This window comes from Lactuca saligna, chromosome 4 (genome assembly GCF_052625555.1).
Source record: "Lactuca saligna cultivar CGN05327 chromosome 4, ASM5262555v1, whole genome shotgun sequence".
Classification (NCBI taxonomy): domain Eukaryota; kingdom Viridiplantae; phylum Streptophyta; class Magnoliopsida; order Asterales; family Asteraceae; genus Lactuca; species Lactuca saligna.
In genome coordinates, this window is record NC_136420.1 from 80,531,075 (window position 1) to 80,543,733 (window position 12,659).

A 12,659-nucleotide genomic window follows, 5' to 3' on the forward strand; every position below is an offset into this window, starting at 1 on the left:
TACACACAAACCGCAAACACATAAAACATTACATAAAAATATATTTTCCTAGAAAAGCAAAGTATAAACCATATTTTTGACCCATCAATCTCCCCCTTGGTTTATAGCTTTCTTTTCTAACTGGCCCAATAAACTCCCCCTAAAAAGTAGCTGGCTTTTCTTGTTAATCTTCGTTGGGAGCTTGGCTTCAACATTAATCTTCATATTTCTTCACAGCATCAAGATGAACATATGAATCTTCTATGAATGACTTCATCTTGAGCGGTTGGGCATTTCTTCAAGAATTTGGCTTTGAACGCACGTCGGGTGAGGAGGCTTGATGTACTGATTCTTGAAAGATAGCGCTTTCAGCTTGAGAATCTATAGAGAGAACATCAGAGAGAACAAATCTTCTGGATCACTTCAGCAGGTACAAAGATAGCAGCAGACTGATTGAGGAGGCTTCAATGCAATCTGTCACATAATCTTCAATTTCAGCTTCACCATGCTTCTAGGGTTGAAGGATGGAATGTCGAAAGAATAATCTTCATTTCTTGCTCCTCCGAATGCGAATTCTTCGATGCTCACAGATGAAGCCTTGGCTTAGAAATCTTCAACACAAACTCCATGAGTCTTATCTATACCTGAAATCACTTTTCAAGACAAAACAAAACTAAAAGAAAAATTAACACACAAAATAAAAATAAAAATAGAAACAAAAATATTTTTGGATTTTCTAATTTTTCTGAATAAGAAATAACACTATTTTATTTTTTATTTTATTTTAAATTTTTTTTGGAACTTTGAAATTAATATTCTATTAATCCTCAAAATAATTCATTTTTTTTTGAGAAAATTGTGAGTGAAAGGGGTTTTGGGATAAATAATAAAAGGAAAAGGGGGAGGAAGTGAAATTTTTGTATATATATATAGTTAGTGTGTGTGCGGTAAAAAACGTATCGTCACTATTCCTTGCTTCAACCGCACACACATATTTACTCTCTCAAACTCTTTGAATATTTCCATTAAGTTTTTGTGAAAACAAGCTTTTACTCGGTAATTCTCATGAACACAGTTGAATTTTTAATTACTTTCACAAATTTCTTTATTGTTTGCTGTTAAATTCTCATAGAAAATGTTTGGGTAACCGCACTCAGTGTGTGCGGCTGACCGTGTGCTGCCACACTATTTCATGAATAAGTGTGTGCGGTTGACCGTGTGCTGCCACACTATTTCATGAATAAATGTGTGCGGCTGACCTTGTACAGCTGTACACGTGAGTATACGACTGCATGTAACTTCGTGTGCGGCTATATCATTTTCATAGTTTTGCCCTAATAATCTTGTGTGTTGCCTTTCAGATTAAAATGGGAGACATGGAGTTCGCTAAAGCTCATAATTCTGCAATTTTTCTTGAAGATCCTCCTGCAGCCCACAATGACTTGAAATTCATTGTGGATGGTTTGAAGAAATCATGCTTGGTTCATTGCTTAACTACAAATCCTGCTATCTACCAAAGTTTGATTAAGGATTTCTGGAGAAATGCTGATGTAAAGAAGAATGATCGAGGTGAAAATTTTCTGGAAACAACAATCGAAGAAAAGAAAATTCTAGTAACAGAAAGCATCATCAGAGAATCTCTTCAAATTGAGGATAGACCTGAGTACCCCATGGAGATTGATGTTCATCAAATTGAGAAAATTTTAGAGCATATGGGATACGAATGAACTTTTCCTCCTACAATCAAAAAGATGCTTCCTCCATGTTGGAAGCTTTTGGCTCATGTGTTCGTGAGTTGCATTTTTGGCCGGAGATCAGGAGCTAACTAGATTTCTCTAGCCAACACTGGTGCCATTGCTGCATTGGCGGTAGGTTTTGAGTTTAATTTCTCAAAATTCATAATGAATGAAATGATACTAAATATTGAAGGAAGCAAAAGAGACAAATTTTGTATGTATCCAAGATTTTTACAAATCATCCTTAACGTAACTCACCCCGAGTTGCAGAGAGGAAATGATACTCTGGATTTCAAATCCATTGGTCCAAGTGCCTTTGGATTAATGAAGCAAAAGAGAGGCGGAAAATTAATATTTGAAGGAAAATTTCCATTAATAAAATTTGGAATTTTTAAAGAGGATTTCAGAGAAGAATCAGCAGATCAATCCATGCCGATGGAAAATGAAGATATTCATCACTCTCCCTCCGAGCCTGAAGTGGAGGAGATTCATCACTCTCTCACAACTTGTGTAGCTGATGAGCATAATTATCAGAAAGCAAATGATTCAAAATCTTCTCGAGGGGATGATGACGATGATCTTTATGAAGATGTGGAGTTTTTGAAAGAAATCGACTTTACAGGAATCAATGATGACATTCCAACAAACATAGAGTTTGATTTTGGTGATGAAGATTTTGATCTTTTTCTTGATATTCCCAGCAGCCGTGTAAATAAAGTCAATGAAGTTGCTTCTCTAGCAACCAAGACTAGAGATGAAGGAAATTTTCTTAAAATTCTGCTCTCTACCTCAAAGCCCTTGGAAATCACAACAAGCCAAGGAGATGTGACCTCAGAGATTCCTCCCTCTGTGTCACCTGTCTCAACATCAACTCCAGTCATTTCTATGTTATCTGAACCTCAGACTTCTCAAACCTCCATAAAGAACAAGCCAATCTCTTGAAAGTCTGGAGGTACCCTCTGTAAAATGTGCTCCTCAAGTTATTTTAACAATCACTGCAACTACTGCTCACTCTCCTTCAAAGCAGACTGATGAAGGTCCAAGCACCATGTTCGAGACTGGTGGATCCTTTTCTATTCCAGAATATTCTCCAACACGACCTTCTCTAGATGAAGCTTCTATCAGATTAGTAAAACATCTGGCTCAATCTAGTCCAACCTCTTCACGCGGAAAACGAATATCATTTAACGAGGGTCGGATAGATGATGACAAATCCTCTTCATCTGATCTCCGAGAAGAAATTGGAATTCTCCGTCAACAGCTCATTGAAAAGTCAATTCAGATGGATCAGCTTTCTGCACATATTTTTGAGCTCAGGGCAAAAGATGAAGAAAAGACCAAACAAATCAATGATCTACAAACGAGTCTTGGATCTATTCTAGCTAATTATTTCAATCTCAAGAGCGTATTGTACGATGCTTTTGGTGAAAAAGTCAAAGCCCTCTTCCAACAGCCTCATGGAGTAGTTGATCCTCCTTCTGTTCAATCACCTCCTACAACCGATGATCTACCTGTTGACCCACCTGTTCCAAGAACAACTACCATTGTCAACAGATTTGAAAAAGAACTTGAAGGAAGAAGAGCCAGAATCACAATCAAGCAGGGAAAAAGAATCGTAACTGCAAAACAAAGCGAAGGCCTTTTATTCATGAAAAATTCTAATGAAAATTGCAAAACAAGAGAACCTGTTTTGATAGTAACAGATTTGAAGAAAAGAAAGTTCGGTGATGAGTATGGTGACATGACAGGCATCCGAATGTGGGCCTTTGATCCAGTGACGAATTTGTGGGTTGTAAAGCGAAAATCAGGAGCATCTGAATGTTACAAAAGCACCCATGATTTCAACTCTTGGACCAAAACTGATCTAGCTGAATTATCCAGGACCCCATTCCATAACCCCTCTGAAGATCCTAATGCTTCAAATTTCAAAAGATTTCTCGACAGACAGGTCAAAGAGAACTTTCCATCAATGAAGACTGCAAAAGGCCTATATAAAAAGGACAAAGATGTTCTTGATCCAGAAACAGGTGAACCCATGAAGATTATACTCTGGCCTACAACTAAGAAACAAAAGGAAATTCCTATTCCTCAACATTTTCATGAGGGATATCTAGATGACATGGAATTTTGGGCATATGATGACGAAACAGCTACTGCAGCCATCAAATTCAAGAATCGAGAACATATTCTGAGATTGATTAGTGCTAAAGATCTTCTCCGCTTCAGAGAAAGGGATATACGAACTCTGGCCCGTCATCAAATCATTTGCAGAAAGGATGTCATGGAAGCTGCTGCTAAAGAATTCACTGCTATGGTAGCCACGATCATAAATGGAAGATTGTGGATGGGATCAATGGGGAGATCAGATATGAGGTTGTTTGAGAAGCCTGTTGAGGAGCCAAAGGAGTGAAGACAAGACTATGCTAGTCTCAAACCAAGGGGGAGACTAAAAGAACATAAATTTGTGGTTTGAGCTAGGCATCATTTTGTTTAGATGATAGTGTCATTTTGCAGTGATTGTATGTTATCGTGTAATGTGTGCTGCCACACATGTGTGTGCGGCCGCACACATGTGTTTGGCTGCACACTCTTGTGCTAGTAGGAGGAGTACTATTTATAGAAACTGAGTTGTGTCAGTTTGTACTGGTTGCTGGTGTCAGAACTCTGCAGTAGTTGTATTTTTCTCAAGATGTACTTGACATTTACTGAATATAGATGTGTGTATGCTTGATTTTAGTAAAGATCGAGTCATGTAACCTCCTTGAGAAAGGAAATAGAATATGAAGTATTCAAAAACTCTATTTGGAGTACACTATGTGGTAGTTATCATCTTAAGGTTTCCAAACATATAAATAACACAAAAATCCGAGTTATAACGAAGAAGTTATACTCATTATAAGTTTTCCGACAAAAACCGGCAATACAAAGTTACGTAAAAACGCAAAGTTTCAATAAAACATTTTCTGACCTTAGGTGTCTAAATGAAAGTGATAGATATCGTTAAACTACAAACATGCATAAAAAGAACGCTCAAATCGGACATCATATGAATAAGTTATGAATTTTTAAAGAAATTCCTTAAACACGTCACTTTAATAAATAAATAATAAAAATAATTTCGGAATTTGCCAACGGAATCTAAATGAAAGTTGTAGATCGTAGTCTCACCTTCGCGGGGATATAAAGAACGCCAAAAACGGAGTTCGTATGAGGGAAATATGAATTTTTGAAGTTTGATAATTAATTTATATATAATTTTTATTCAAAATTCGGTATTATCCGAAGAGGAGTCAGCCTAGGGCTATAGTACGCGCCGCGTACCCTAGTACGCCCCGCGTACTGAGAGGCCACGGCCTCGGATCGTCCACGTCGCACGATCCGAAGAACCCGACCCGCTGTCCCATCCGACCCGCGTGCCAGCGACCCGTCCCATCCGACCCGCGAACCCAGGGATCCGTCCCATCCGAAGCCGAGGCAGTCGAGGCCTCGGTCATGCGTGACGTACGCGTACGCGCTGCGTACTAGCGTACGCCCCGCGTACTGAGGCAGACCAGCCTCTCTATAAATAGCATACGAAGGTTTCCAAAGAAAGGGCTCATTCTCTCTCATTTCCCTTGCGTTTTTCCTCGTTTTCCGTGCTCGTACTACCCCGAAGCCCTGGTCGCTTCGTACAAGATCCGAAGGTCGATTTTCTCCCGAGGAATCCCGAGATTTCCGAGGAAAATCCATTTCCCGAGACGAAACTCTGCCGTTTTTCCATCTCGCTATCTTCAAGTTGTCAAGTGAGTTCATACCCCTTTCTAACACACTTTAAATACATTTTTAAATACTTTTACACTCTTTTAGGGGGGGAATACAAGTAAACATACGGTTATTATCGTGTATTTTATAAAGTTTCACTTCACTTATATTATCAAATAAACCACTTGGAACTCATTACTATTATGGAAAACTCTTGTCATACTTTGTGTGCATTAGACTTATACGAAGCATATAATGATCTTTCATTGTTAAATCGTTTTATACATTCTAAAAACTTATGATTTTGCTTTATCAAACATTTTGAAAAAGGATAAACTTTGCATACAAAACTATCACTTTAATATAGACTTAATTGAGAATCCATGAGACGCGTACATCTTCAAACGTTACTTTTCTTTATTAGAAAGTACTGCAGTAAGTCTTGTCTATAACCAGAATCTCCCGCGACGAGAACGTGTCAAATGTGTATAGATCTATACGGGAAGTCATGATCCCGCACCCTGACTGTTAGCTACAGTCCGTCTTTTGGGGTGACAGTTGTCATAGCACTGCGACGCCTGAAGAACGTCGTTACAGGCATATTATGTTTAGTATGGTTATAGAAACTCATCGGATATACAATTATTATGATATTCAGTTTTGATGAGCGAGTAGTTATTAAAACTATTCTTCATCCAACCGGTTCGGTCTTCGCGTAGTTTTATTATATATAAAACTATGACACACTTACGAGAAACGTCGGTTTCTTGCAAATTTTCGGTCTTAGAGACTGGCATTATGTGTGAGGAAAATAAGAGTTTTTCCTGCATACAAACCAAACAACTAATAGGAAAATAAGGGATTTTCCCGGTGCAATCATTTACAACTTATAACATGAACAACTATATACATCTCATACTTTTATAAGAAAATAAGGGTTTTTCTTGGAAAACACAACAAATCGTATTTCAACTATTAAGGAAAATATGGGATTTTCTGGAGCTAATGCATTCATTTCCAACACCACAAATCACAACTCTTTACATTTTGAAACGCTACGTTTACTGGAAAACATACACCCATTTTGGAATGGCATCCAATTTTTCTAAACTACTTATGGACTCACCAACTTAATTGTTGACACTTTTTCTTTGAAATAACTTGTATTCTCAGGAAATCGCTAAGCAGGTTGGGAATCAACTTTTGGGATTAACGCGCTGGCGTTAATTACTTCATTTTGAATGATGTTTATGTACCTTTATTTTGAACATGTAATGAATACAACTATGTAAACATCTTGCAAACTTATTATCTATGGTGGTGTGTACTTTCCTTTCTATGAACTGTTATGATATTGAACATGACGTCCTCCGCCCCCGAACGTTTCCGCCGTTCTGGTTTGGGGGTGTGACATTTTTTCACCTTAGAAATCATCCATACACACACACACACACACTCTCTCTCTCTCTCTCTCCCCCTTTTTATCGAACAAAATTCATAACTAGTCTCCAAGGGTTAGTGAATTTCGATAAACCCTAACTTAGTGTTCTACCTTTTTGCTTTTGGAGTTTGTGTGTCTAACTGTATTATATGGATTCTACTTTGGGTCCTTCATCCTTTGCATTAACTGGCATTCACAAGATCTCAATCAAGAAACCAAGAGGTTAATATGTCTTTCATTGTTGTTTTTGAAAGTATGTTGTTATAACTAGTAAAACCTAGATTTTAGGGTGCATGTACACTTAGGTAAATCTATAGATTATTTCGCTACCTTCTTGATGTGTATTGATGCTAATAAAACCCAATAGTTGTGGCTTTTAGGATTTGAGTAACACTCTAACATGTTTGTGTTTGTGGCTCACCACATGTGTTTCTCGAAGTAACACTTGGCTATAAATACCCATTTCATGTATTAACTATATATTAAAAAATAATATATAAGTCTCTTTTAGTTTTTTCTTTGTCTTCATATTTTCTTAAAATCTACAAGTTTTCAATCACAGCCTCTTTTTGAAGAGTAAAAAAAATGAGATAACAAATAACACATATTGAAAGAAGTATTAAATTGTCTTTGAGATTTAGGTTGTTTAGTATTAAAAGAGGGGAGTTTTCTCTTCATCTTTTTTAGTTGGCTATCAATGCTCGTGGTCTTCTTAGTAAGAGAAACGAGTCAAAGTTCGAGAGAGATTATGTTGCATTTTGGTTTTTCATTTTTTTTTCTGTTTGTTATTTAATTAATACAATAAAAATGATAATCAATATTTTTAAAAAGACAAAGAAACAAGATACAAAAAAATATTTGAATTATTAAAAAAATGGGGTCGAAAGAAATGAAAAACTGTGGTTTGCTTGTTTAGTGCTTTTGCGCTAAGGGAAGAAAGATCAAAAAGTTGAAACATCTGAAAGCATACTCATAAAAAGCTGAACGAAATCAACTAATTGATAGAATTTCAAGAGTTAGTTATTGAATGATAGACAAATTAGAACCGAGACTAATAATGCCTTAAGCCTATGGTTTGTCCTTTTTTGTGACAAAAACACATAAAATGATTATTTAGAAAATTTAACATACCAACTATTAAATTTAATGACCAAAGACCAACTTTCCTTAAGAATTAGTGATTCAAGAAAGAAAAAAACTTTAACTCAAGTTAACTATGCACCAAATGACATGGGCCATTTATGTAATGTAAAAATATTGCTCATTATAAAAAAAATATATAAAACTTATTATTATTATATTATAGATTAAAATTCTCCACCCCTTAGCTACAGTAAAGTGGCTAAGGGATTGGCATAATTGGTCCCTAGGTATTTGTATATGGTCAATTTCTGCTTTTCTTTTTTTCTTTTTTTCAGGGGCCTTTTAGATCATTTTTGAAATTTTAGTGTATGGGTGCTGCTAATAAGACACCCCTTAGACACTCTATAATCATTTTTATAAAAAGTCAACCTATAATCAACTTCTTGTAATCTATCTTTTTCGGAAAACAATGCAATTTCAACTAATAAAATATTTTAAACATTAATTAGGGTTATCTAAATGGTAAAATAGGATGTCTTATTATCAACCCCTTGGTGTATACATCTTCTTTATATTTGTATTTCACCGCTTTGTAAGCCAATAAGATTAAGATCAGTGCTATTATTCTTCACGGCTACGTGATATGGTCTGCTCCCCACCTCCTGCTGTTTCCAATTACATACGAACAACACCGCCTTTGATTTCTTGGAAATATCCCCATACACTCGACTCTTCGGTGCTGTTTGTTTTTTCGAAGCGAAAATTCATGAAGTCTGCAGACCACCTCTGCAATCCTCTATAGCAGAAGAGGTGGAACAAACGGCTGCAGCCTATAATAAGAAGCATGTTTGTTTTTTAACATATGCAGACTGCTGCGGTAAACTAAAATTTAAATAAACTAATTTTATAAACTGAAATAATTCTCAACATTGAAATTTAATAATTCTAGTCTTAAAACATTAAAATAATAATAACAATAACATGTAAAAAACAAAAATATAAAACTTTTTTTTTAAAAAAAACATTAAAAAATGTAAAAGAAGCTAATAGTTTTATTCTAGAAAAAAAACTAATTTAAAAAAAGCATTAAAAAAGAAAATAATAAAAAAATTTAAGAAAGTATTGCAAACGTTGTCTACAAAGTTCGTAAAAAATTACACACATTAAAAAAAATGTAACTGAAATTGAAAATATAACGGTAAAAAAAAACAAATTAAAAAAATCGTGGAAATTATAAAAATAAATTGTATCACATCCGTAAATAAAAATTTAAGAAAATCAAAGTTTAAAAAAAAAAAATTAAAAAAAAAAGTTATACAAAAATTCTTAAAAAAACACTTAGAAAAAATGAAAGCTAAAGAGGTTAGAAGAGGCAAGTCAAGTGCTGCGCCACGCAGCTCACGCGCAAAGGTTTTGTAGTCTGAAGTTTTCAAAAAAACAAACTGCTGCGAGAGGGAAAGTGCTGCGCGTGTGCTGCGCCGCTCAATAAGTGGTTTGAAGAGGTTTTATTTAGAAAAACAAGCGGAATCTCTTTCGGTCTTTCTTCATTCTCTGGATTGTTCTCTCTTTACCCCTTTCTATTACAGCCAATCGATTCCACCTTCCGCCTCCTTCCTCATCGCTTTCTTCCCAATTCCCTAAATCGCACCCTCCACTATCTCTAAAACCCTCAATCTACACAAACGGACGTTACATTTGACTTATGTATCTCTGTCCTATCTTCAATTTTTTGGATCATGTCTCAGATAATCAGAGAAACATTCGAAGGTGTAGAGATTGAGAGGGAAGAAGGAAGAAGCAACAACTTACACTGGCGCTCCATCATTCCACCGATTCCCCCCTTTGCTTGCTTTCATTCACCAAAAAACGAAGACGAAGAACAATAGTGATAACCCACCAACTTCTACAGCCTTCTGCTGGTAATGCGTTCCCCATCCCGTAGTTCTTTCCGATCACACAAACTCTCACAAACCCTAATTTCTTTCATCCACCATCTATTGCTTATCTAGAGTACATGTTTCAAGCCGATGATTTTGTGGGTGGGAAATATGTGGTTGTTATACCTGATGAACATTGAAATCGCATGAGGATGGTGCCATCGGCTTATTTTTTATTTATATATGCTTCGATCTCCATCCAAAACACGAACTTCTACCCCAAATACAGGTGAGATAACCACTGTTCTTCGACCATCATCACATCTCCACTACTTCTCACCTTCAGATTCCTTTTATCTCTATTGTCGGTGGACTAGAACACCATATATGCAATAGAACCCGTAGAAGCTACAGTTACATGTACAACCACATCACCTGTATTTGTTGGCCTTTAACCCAGGGGTGTCGCTTCTGCTTATTCCACTATCGCCAATAAAAATGTCTTTTCCAAGAGCCACAAAAGGAGAACAGATATTGCGTTTTCGTTGTCAAATTATCCTACACTTTCTGAAACCAACGAGCAAGCTTTTCAGTTCAGTTATGTATATGTTTCTGTGGGTTTTTTTTTTTGTTATTTTGTTATTTAGGGTCAAGTTTATGTATGATTGTTAAAATGATGATAGGAGGGAGCAATAAATACCTAAAAAATTGTTCTTCATCTGCTAAAGAAGCATCAGACGTCTTTTTTTTTTATATTTGATTTCGTTGGTTTTTTATTTTCCATTCTAAAGCTCGGTAAAGCCTCAACAGAATTATGCCCACCAATTGTTTGTCAAAATGCCAAGCAGAGATTTTTGGTTTGTTACATCATTGGTTGCACATATGGTCAATGTAACCTCACCAGATCTCTATAAGGTGTTCATTGTCAGGTTTACATTTTTACTTTTTGCTAATGCAACTTTTACTCAAAAATATTTATTTATTACCTTTTTGTATGCATTTCAGCTTTTAACATGTTCATGGAATGAGCCCTCTTTATTTTTATTTGTATGTGTTATATATATATTTTGCAGTGATTTAGTTTTTCTTAAAATTGCAATTGATAATGACATACCAGTACCACACAAAAATTGTTTTCAGTTTACCTGTTTATTATGATTCCATATAAATTTTGGCTAATTGATTTCATTTGTTTTCGACATTTTGGTATGAAATGCTAAAAGCTGTCAATTAAAAACTTACTTCAGGTTAGTAACTTTATTTATTTGATTGGTCAAAATATCTATTTTTATAATTTATAATTTCATACATCAATTTTTTTTATCGTCATGCATAAGTTTTTTTTGTTGCCGATTCCTTTTTTTACATCAACATTTTTGATGAACTCATCCAATTGATATGGCTGCAACACATGTGTTTTGTTCTTCTCTAAACACATGATGATGGCGTTAAGGCTTTTATTATTGTTCTTACTCGGTTGATGCTGGTTGCTAAAAAAAAGTAAGTAATAATAATTTCCTTTATTATTATTATTATTTTGATATAGTATACTTCTTTTGTTTTTCTTTTAAATCATTGTTTTTGTATACTCATTTTGTTTTGGATAATCTTTCGACATTTTTCAGGTTCAGTGCTTTGGATGCCCTTGGTTTTGGAAGATAAGTAACTAATTGACTTATTTCTTCTGACGAAAATGGTATAAACCGATTATAATTTATACAGGTGTCTTCTTCTACATGACAGGTAATTATAAAAGAAAAACTTTTGTAAATTGAATTAACCTTTTAAAATTTAATTATTAAGCAGAAGACGTACATAGTTCCCATTCGTCGTTTAATTGCATCCACGTTTCAATAAAGATTTGATACATTTTTTGGCTTCCATTTTAAATTGTATAGGTTGATTTAGTTTGAGTATACACATTGTTGACAAACCATAAGCCCTCAAATAGGAGTAGTTGATACCTCTTGCAAATGGGGTTACTTTTGGGGATTATGCAGTAAAAGACACCTCAAGAAGGTTAATATCCAACATAGTTTTTTGTTCTTGATTGCTTTTATATTTTTCTTTCAGGTTTGTGGTGTTAACATGAGTTTATATTCAACAGATGCATTAGAACCTCAAGTCACTTCTTTATATGCACATAAACAGTGTCATACTGATAAAATGCTACTTAATTACCGTTGACACGACATTTTTTGGTGATTTAAATAATTGCATTATGAAGTTGCATGTCACAGCTGTTCGCAGGTACACAGTTCAATCTGCAAAATATGTCGAGAAGGAGAAGGATGGTTTACATGATTTTTCTGCTGGTATGGTTCTTCAACAATTAGTCAGTGACAAATCTGACTTATTTAACAAGCATTCGGTCCAACATGCTTAATTTTTTTGGTTCTCTTTATAACAAAGGTTACTGGGATTTGGTATCTATATGAAATAACAATGGGGATGGATTGTCACATCCTAATATAATGTCTCCTATATCTAATGACCTGAAATAAAAGAAGACACTTGTTTCTACATCTGTTGAAATGCAATCGGTTGCTTTAATTCCAAAAATAATTGCAAGATTAGCCCTTGATTCTTTTTTTCTTTTTTTTTTTGTTATGTTCGTGTGTTTTCGGGTTTTTTGAAAAACACGTCTTTCGCTGTGCAACTAATCAAATATATACGATAATCTCATGAATTCAGCACTTGAAGAACACAATTTTGTTATAGATATTGTTTTCAGATATGGTTAGTTTGCATTCGGAAAGTTTTCTTCTATTTTATTACGTTTTTACATAAATAGGTGAATTG

General features: G+C 35.1%; 1 long non-coding RNA gene across 1 annotated transcript; it reads left to right on the top strand.

Annotated features, from left to right (window-relative positions):
* The first annotated feature begins 9,511 nt into the window (after positions 1–9,511).
* On the top strand, positions 9,512–12,380 carry LOC145042203 (uncharacterized). The gene is made up of 3 exons (XR_013680597.1): positions 9,512–11,357; positions 11,483–11,600; positions 11,756–12,380. It is a non-coding gene; the product is annotated as an uncharacterized LOC145042203 (long non-coding RNA).
* The last annotated feature ends 279 nt before the right edge of the window (positions 12,381–12,659 follow it).